General features: G+C 52.3%; 1 non-coding gene across 1 annotated transcript; it reads right to left on the reverse strand.

The window, feature by feature from the left end:
- Positions 1-584: 584 nt before the first annotated feature.
- LOC150020612 (small nucleolar RNA SNORA27) lies at positions 585-711 on the reverse strand. The gene has a single exon (XR_016513677.1). It is a non-coding gene; the product is annotated as a small nucleolar RNA SNORA27 (small nucleolar RNA).
- Positions 712-8,926: the final 8,215 nt, after the last annotated feature.

Consider the following 8,926-nt stretch of genomic DNA (forward strand, 5'->3'; position numbering starts at 1 on the left):
TTTTTCTATTTATAAGTTGCTGGCACTGTGGAATTTTATCTGGTTTCGGTCACAAAGAAGAATTGAGGATTTGATTTCAGAACCATCAGTAGACAAAAGTTGCTGTCATCTGGTGAGTTTGCTCCCTCTGCTTGGGGCCAAGTGCCCATGGGCAAGAACCTTCCCCACGTTCCTGGGGGCCTTCCATTTCTCCAGAAGCCCTCCTAACACAAAAAGTCTCCCTTTGTTTTCTCTCTCAGCTCTGTGTGTGTGTGTTGAGAGGGAAAAGTTTGGAGAGGGTGAGGAATATAGGTTTTAGAATCAGAAGTCCAATGCTTGGTTTTAGAGTTTACCTGCTGTTGAAACTTTGGCTTTCCCAAAACTGCGTGGGAAGGTCGCTTCCCGTCACAAAAAGGCCCCTGGAGCTCCAGCCATCATAACCGGATCCCAGACAGGAAGGAGAACGGACGGGGGAAGAGCGCACTTCTCAGCCGAGGCACACCGCTTTAAGGGACTCTTATGGGCTCTCAGGTCATTATTTATATCTTGTTAGCAAAGCCCGTTGTAAGGAGAGCTGAGAAACATTTTCTTTTCTTTTCTTTTTTTAATGTTTCCTCTGACAGGATACAAGACAAACATCCAGTTTGCTTGAGTTTTAAAAGGATATTTCCTTTGCCCCACTTGAATGACCAAAAAAGACACAAGTCCAATTGGCAAAGTGAAAAGGGGGTACGAGAAACATTTTCAAAGCTGTGCTCACGGCTGCATCACAAATACTGAGACTGTGTTATAGGGGAGAAGCAGGGAATTGGTGCTGGGCAGGCAGCCCCTCAAGGAAGGCTCCCCCGCCTGATCGGTTTTTCTTAGTCCCGACTTGTTTCTCTCACGGCACTAACCACAGTTTGTAACCATGACTTACGTTTGCCTCCCCATAAGAACGCAGGCTCCATGAGGGTGGGGGCTGGGCCGATCTGCCTCCCCCCGCCCCCCCAAATTCTGGCCGCAGCCCCTGTCAGCCCACAGATGAGTGCAGTGTGCTTGCTGGAGGATGGGGTCTGAGCCTGCCACGAGGGGTCAGCCGGATGGAGACCTGCAGCAGCGACTTGGGGACCTCCCTCCTGGTCTGGTCCTTGTTTCCAACTGGGGTCAAGTCTCTGTGGCTGTTGTATCCGGTGAAGGAAAGCAGGACTCACCGAAACCCTCTGACCAAACACGTGCTTCGGCAACAATTTGTATTCAGTCTAAGTTGTCACAGCTGTTAAGAAGGAGGAGGCAGGAACAAAGTGGGGGTCGGTCTGTCAGCCCTGACCACTTCAGGCTGTGACCTCCTGGGGTGGGGGGTGGGGCTTGGCCCCTGGCATGAGCAGTCTGGAAAAAAGCCATCTGTGGCTACAGCTTGGATTTGTTTTTAGTCCAGAAGTTTCATTTCATTTCAAATAATGTCAATGGAAGGCATGAGGAGTTTTCCTTTTTTAGTTTCTGTTATTAACCCATGATTATTGAAAGAGAAACACACACACACACACACACACCTGTTCTCAAGAGTAACAACTGCATTTTAATAGACTTTTTCAGTTTTGCTTTCTTCACCCATTTGTCCACTGTGGTCTGAGCACAGAGGCAGCTTGGTGCAGAATGTAGGCCCATCTGCACCAGCAGACAGCTACTGGCAGGGGTGGGGGTGGGGTGGATGGGGGGCAAGAGGAGGAAGGGGAGAGGGCTCAGGGAACACCCACTGGACAGAGGCAGGCCATGCCTGCACGATGGCAGGAATTAGGGGAATCGACACTCCCAGCAGGCAGCATGGGAGTGCCCCCATTTTCCCAGCATGGGCTCCTGGTGATGGCAGGGCCCCAGTGGGTGGAAGCCCCAGTTCCACCTGCGCTGACTTCCTGTGGCCCCAGGCTTCTGGCTGTCAGGAAACCCCAGTCCCCACAGGGCAGGCATCTTCAGTGAGATCCCGGGTTGAGGACATGGCAGTGAGAAACAGGAAAGGCCATCATTGGCAGAGTGGCAGTTCCCACTCTGAGAAGACAGGCTTCTAGACCCTTCCGTTGACCTTGTAGGGCAAGGAGTGTAGACCGATCTTGTGGGTGCAGAAGTCCATGTCTAACTCCTGGACCCAGGTCTGCCCTTGAGACTCAGGGGCCTGCCAGCTTCAGATCTAGTGGGCAGCAGGCCACCCACACCAAACAGTATTGTCACCAAGCTGTCGTGCATGGGCCTGAGGACGGGTTCTCCAGAAATGGCCTCCCTACTTTCAGGCTCCAGAAGGATTACCTACCTGGCACCCCACTCCCTGACTGTTCTGTTTTTAGGTTGTTCGGGGTAGAATAAGCTCTTCTGTTACCTGGCAAGTGAACACCAGGAAAAGCCTTGCTCTCTAATTATAAGGAGGTTAAGCGATTAGGGCTCAAACAGAAGCCCAGGGCCTGGGCCCTCGGTCTCAGCCAGGCTCTTATTAGGCTTCTGGACTCCTCTAAAGTTCCTGTTTCTGCTCCCCTTATGCAAACAGGAAAAGTACTCCAGAGAGAGGTGCTGATGGGTCCCAGGTCCCTGAGGTCATCAGGCACGATCAGCCCCTTTTCCTCTAAGCTGTAGGATGGGGTGTTCCCCCAGGATTCCACGAGGGCCTAGTGGATCCATTGCTCTCTGAGACCTTCTGACTCTGTCCGCAGGTGACCTTGGAGAACATACTGGGATCTGCTGTGGAGACCCCAGAACAGAGGGCAGACCTTTATAAATGTAGTCCTTTCCCATCAGGTTCTTGTCTCTCCCAGGACCCTCTCCCAGTTCCATCATGAGACACAGACTACACTGGTCTGCCTGACATGGCTGAGCGAGGGGTCTCCGACTCAGGGGTTCACCCCTCCTAACAGCCTGAGTCCTCACAGGGACCCACCCACTCCAAGGAGCACCTAGCTGCCCCCATGGCCCTGAGGATGCGGAAGGAAGGCCGGTCCCCGTTCCCACCCTCTCCTGAGTGTCAGCTCTTCGTGACTTTCTCCTCCATCAGTGTCTGTAACAGCGTAGTCAGACTCCTCTTTAGAAGCCGCTTTCCAAAGAACTCAACATATCAATTTCTAGAAGTATTGGTATTCAGAGCTGAGGATGACTCACACCCCAGCCAGCATCTCCCTCCTCGGTGCCCACACCAAAGGGCCTATTTCGAGCCCACTCAGTTGCTTACAGTGTTGAGGAAACAGGGGTTAGCCAGCATCACCCCCTTGACCAGACAGTCTCTCCGTCGGTTCATCCGAAGTTCAAGGAGGGCTGGGTGCAACCCTGACGGCTGACATTATTTCTTTTCTTTTTCCCCTTTCTTCCCTTCTCTCTTTTTTTCTTCTTCATCCAATGATATATATTTATTTTTATTGATTTTAGAGAGGAAAGGAGAGAGAGAGAAAAAAACCTTGACGTGAGAGAGAAACATTGACTGGTTGCGTTTTGTATGGGATTGAACCCACAACCTAAGTATATGCCCTGAACAGGGATTGAACCTGCAAATTTTTAGTGTACAGGATGTTGCTCCAACTAGTCGAGCCACCTGGCGAGGGTCTAGCGTGTTTTCTGAGTGATCAAAGACAGATTCTTTTATGTTCAGTGCCCTTTGCCCTTAAGTTCTTTTTTTTAAGTATATTTCATTATATTGTTACAGTAGTTCCAATTTTTTTCCCCTTTGCTCCCCTCCATGCAGTACCCACCTTCCCTCCAGCAATCCCACCCCTCTTTGTTCATGTCCATGGGTCATGCACATAAGTTCTTTGGCTTCACCCTTTCCTATATTATTCTTAAATTCCCCTGTCTATTTTGTACCAATCAATTATGCTTCTTAGTCCCTGCACCATTTCCCCATTTCTCCCCCTTCCCCCTCCCAGCTGATAACCCTCCAAATGACCCCCATACCTATGATTCTGTTCCTATTTTGGTTTGCTTAGTTGGATTTTGTTTTTATTTTTTAGATTCAGTTGTTGATAGTTGTGAGTTTGTTGTCATTTTAGCGTTCATAGTTTTGATCTTCTTTTCCTTAAATAAGTCCCTCTGACATTTCATATAATAATGGCTTGGTGATGATGGACTCCTTTAGCTTTACCTTGTCTGGGAAACACTTCATCTGCCCTTCCATTCCAAATGATAGCCTTGCTGGATAGAGTAATCCTGGTTGCAGGTTGCCTTTCATCACATTGAAGACTGCTTGCCAGTCCCTTCCTGCCTGCAAAGTGTACTCTGAGAAATCAGGTGATAGTCCTATAGGCTGCCCCCCCGGACTCTCTCTTTATCTTTCACCCTTGGCATCTCAATCATGATGCATCCTGGTGTGGTCCCCTCTGGGTCCAGCTCATCCAGGACCCTACGTGCTTTCCGGACCTATATGTCTATCTTCTTCACAAAATTTGGGAAGTTTTCCTCATTTTTTTCAATTCTTGCTTCCTCATTCTGCACTGGTTGACTGTTTTTTTCTCCCTTATGTTCCAAGTCATGGATTTGAACCTCAGTTTCCTTCCCTTCACCACTGGTTTTGTGTGGATTTTCCTTCGTTTCACTTAGCATAGCCTTTACTTCTCTTATGCATTTGCCGTACTAAAGCATATCTGTGAAGCCTGTGAGCATCTTTATCACCAGTGTTTTGAATTCTGTGTCTGTTAGGTTGTCTATCTCCTCATCTGTTAGGTTGGCTATCTCCTCGTTGCTTAGTTCTCCCACTGGAACCTTGATTCATTCCCCCTTTTGGGCCATACTTCTCTGTCTCCTCATTCTGACAGGCTCCTGTGTTTGTTTGCCTCTGTGTCTTAGGTAGAGCTGTCACACCTGTTATATTGTAAGGGGCAGAGCCTTAGGGATTTGTCAGTACAGGGCAACCCGTTTCACCACGTTGTGGCACTGTATGTGAGGGAGGGGTCTGAGAGGGAACAATGCCGCCTTCACAGCACTTGCCCCTTTCCAGGCACCTCTCCCACTTCCGTACTGGACTGGCACCTCTCTAGCTGCTGCTCTGGCCATCGTTCCCAGAGTGGGTGGGTCTGTGGATGTTCTAGGACCGTGGGAGCCCTTTAAACAAGTGGACTCTGCTTAGAGCCTACAGTTTCTTCCTCCACCCCAACCCCCACTGGTCTGCACAGTCAGAAGCAATGAGGCTTGATTTTCCCTGGCACTGGGACCGTGGGCTTCGAGGTCTGGTGAGGAGCTGGGAACGCTCCCCAGGTGTCCCTCCTGACTTTTCAAAACACTAGGCTGCGCTTTCTGCCGGCCTGCCGCTGCCACCGCTGCCGCTGCTGCCGTCGCCACCATACCGCATCCTCTCTGCCCCGGCTCTGCCCCTCCTACGTGTCTGGATGAGTATTTCTTTATATCTTTGTTTGCTGGACTTCCATGCAGTTTGGTTTTCTGGAACTTCTGGTTGTCTCTAGTTTTGAGGGAATTGTGTTCCTTCTTAGTTGTGGAGGGAGACCAGTGTGCCTGTCTAGGCCTCCATCTTGGCCGGAAGTCCGCCCTTACATTCTAAGTGTGTTTAATTGTGTCCTGGAGGGTTTGTGAAACAGGCGGCTGGAGTATGGACATAGTAACAACGGCTGTGTGTGAGTCTGTGCGCGGTCTCAGGAGGCGTGCACGTGCTGGCCAAGGGCCACAGTGGTTGTCCTCATTCCTGCCCTAGAGATGAGAAAACTGAGGGTCAGCGTCGTCACCTGGCTTTGTTGGAAAGGGGTCTTCCAGCCCGTTTATTCTATCTAACCCAATTTCCTCATCAAAATACTGAAGATAATACGTTATAATAATAACGCTTACCTTCTGAGATTGCTTTGAAGAGACCGTTCAGAAGGTGACTCACTGAGTGCACGCAGCAGGCGCTCAGTGTGTGCAGGCCCCCGCCCCGCCCCCCATGTGTAGGCGGGCCCCCCACATGTCCGCCCTGTGTGGACTTGGCTGGGGTGCAGCTTCCTGCTCTGCTCTCCGGCCGAGCACCCTCAGGGCCACAGGATGGGGGCTGCTGGTGGTTACCACTGGCCGGGGCCCCGGGCCTCGGGGGCGGGCGTGGGAGGAAGCAGGTTCAGCTGGAGCTGGAGTTCGCGCTGAGGCACACGGGCTGCTTCAGGTGGCGCGTCCTGACCAGGTGATGCCGTGATGCGCGTTGTCTGCGCACAGGGAGAGGGAAGCTCAGGCGCTCCTCGGGCCCTCGGTGTGGTTTGCAGGTAACAGTCGCCGGACGGGGAGGCCGAGGGATGAAATGCAGGGTTCCCGGTGCGATGAGAACTCCAGACAAACCACGAGTGCCTTCTTAGGGAAAGTCTGTGCCATGCAACATCTGAGATGGACTTGTGCTAAAAAGGTATTTGTGGTTTCCCTGAAATTCTGGCTGAACCAGGTGTCCTGCGTTTTTATTTGTTAGGCCCTGAACACATGGCACTGTGTGAAAGACGCCAGGCACAAAAGGACAAATACTGAGCAATTCCACCTCTAGGAAATGCCCAGAGAGGCAAGTCTGCAAAGAGAGCGAGCAGATGGGTGGTTGCCAGGAATTGGGGGGCGGGGTGGGGTGACTGCTTAATGAAAAAGCTCGGGAAGCAGGTAGCAATGATGGTCGCACAGCCCCGTGAAGCCTTTTAACGCACTGACTCGCTTACTCTCAAAGCTGTTTGGTTGCTCTCCCCACACCCACTCGGACTGTGGGCAGAGGTGCCTGTTGCTGGCGAGCGGAGAAAGGGACTGGCTGCTTCGCTCTCACCGGGACCAGCAAGGGTGACAGGCATGGCTGTGCCTCCTGGTATGGAAGAGCCCCCTATCCGCCCCTCTCAGATGTCAGAGCTGCCCCAGCGGCCACCTCTCATTCCTCGCGGGTATGGATTTGCTCCTTAGGGTCCTCCCCATTACCGTTGGGACACCCAGGCGCAGACCCCTGGTCTTTGGCTTGCATCTGGGCTGAGACTTCCTTCCCCACAGGATATAGGTTTCTGCCGCAGATGTGAATCCACGAACATGGCTCGGGCCTCTGTCATGAGCTGACCCTGGTGTAGACACAGTGGCCATGGGCAAGGGAGGTCCTGCCTTTCTGAATCTGCAGTCTGATGGGGCGCGCTAGAGAGGCAGCCCCTTCCTTCCCCCGAGGAATAATCCTCCAACAGCTCCGTGATCACCGAGCCCAGAGTGCAGAGGAGAAAGAGATGAGCGTGGGTGTCAATGGAAAGTGTATTCCTGGTCACACGGTCTGGGCTCCAATGGCCCTGCTCTTGCCCATCCTTGTTGTGAGATCTTAGACATATTATGTCAACTTCTGAGCCTCAGTGGCCTCCTTTGTAAAGCGGGAGTAGGACAGTAATAGTCTGAGACATGAGACCTACGCATGCAGCTTGTGGGAGAGTCGTGTGCTCACATCCGCGCTCGCAGCCCGAGCTCCCTGCTCTGCGTCTGGATGACGGGCCCTGTCCGCAGGTGGGAGAGGCCTGGGGTCTGTGGGACACCTCCGCCCCCTCCCAGCCTTGCTGTCCCCAACCCTCCTGCTGCCCCAGAGCACCAGCAGGACCCAGGGGTGAAAGTGGTCCCAGTCACTGGTGGGGAGGGGTCCTCGGTTCGGGGCAGCCCCTCATCTTACAGACGAGCCTGACAGTTGGTGTCAGCGTCATGTCTGACTTTCCTCCAAGGACCCGCGTGATTAGTTCCTGCATACTTCATTCCAGGAGAGAAACATTGTTTCCTCTTTAGACAAATGTGTTTCCCTTCTGTCGGTGGAGCCCCAGATCTGTGCACCTGCTGGTGTTTCTGCCTTCGCTGCCAGCCCACATACAGCTAAGGTCGTGCCTGGCTGTTCCAGCTCAGGTTCCCTACCTTTCTGTAACAGAGACACTTTCTTTATAGGCTTCTTGTCCACCTTTTCATTTTGGTTATGTGATTGGTTTGCTTTCACTTTAAAAAATAATTCTTAATTATCCAAGTGGCACAGAAACTTATTCTCCTTGGAAAAATTGAACAGTGAAAAAGTGATAGATCAGGGAGTTGGCAAGTGTACCCACATACTGGGGGAACCCCCACTCCCCAGGAACAGAACCCCCACATCAGAGCCTCCTCTGGACCTCACTGGTGCCCCCCCTCTGAAGGTTCACTTGTATCCTTTGTAATGTGGTGGGACACAGGACCCAGGGCCACGGCAGGGCTGCCTCAGTCCCATCTCTCTGCCCTCCAGCCTGGGAGGCTCGGGGTGCACCCTTCCAGACCTTTCGGAGGTGCTGACGTCGAGAAAACTGTAGCCAGAGCACATGCGTGCCATTCAGGGGGAAGCTTTTTCCATAAATGGTACCATGCACACGTGTCATTTGGAGACTTGCTCTTTGTATTAACTCCATGCCTTGGAAATCTTTTGATATGGCAGAAACAAATGCTGTGCGAAGTGATGCCAACAGAGTTGATTCAGGTAGGACCCCCGTCCTAGCTGCCCCTCATCTCTATTAACTGTACAGATGGTCTCTGGAAGGGTGATGTAATCCGGCTGGCGCTTCGATTTTGCCTGTTGCCTTGTGCACATCCCTGTGGGGTTTTGCTGTCCAAGGACCAGAATTGTGCCTAAATCTGGTAGCTCTCCTTCACTCTGAAAGATATGTTTGGTCAAAGCAAGCTGCAGGAACAAGGTGGCATGGTTACATTCATGGTTGAACTCAGCCTCTGGCTCCTGAGGAAAGACCCGTGTCACAGGGAGGGGCCTGCTGACACTGTCTGCTCACATCCCCTGTGTCTGAGGATGACTCAGAACGCCCAAGCTCGGGGGCTTTGAGCCTACTCGGGGGTGTTGGGCATGAGCGCACAGGCAGGGGCCTGGGGGCTGGAGTCAGAGACTCAAGGGGTGTGGGGCCAGGTGTGGAATCCTCGCCTTTCAGGGAAGCTCAGTGAAAGGGACCTGTCCTGAGAGTCCGCGGGCCTATACGGGTTCTCACCTGGTGTCTGTCGTGGGCGAGCTGTGGGT

The sequence above is a fragment of the Furipterus horrens genome, unplaced genomic scaffold (genome assembly GCF_987537825.1).
Source record: "Furipterus horrens unplaced genomic scaffold, mFurHor1.1.pri manual_scaffold_1, whole genome shotgun sequence".
Classification (NCBI taxonomy): domain Eukaryota; kingdom Metazoa; phylum Chordata; class Mammalia; order Chiroptera; family Furipteridae; genus Furipterus; species Furipterus horrens.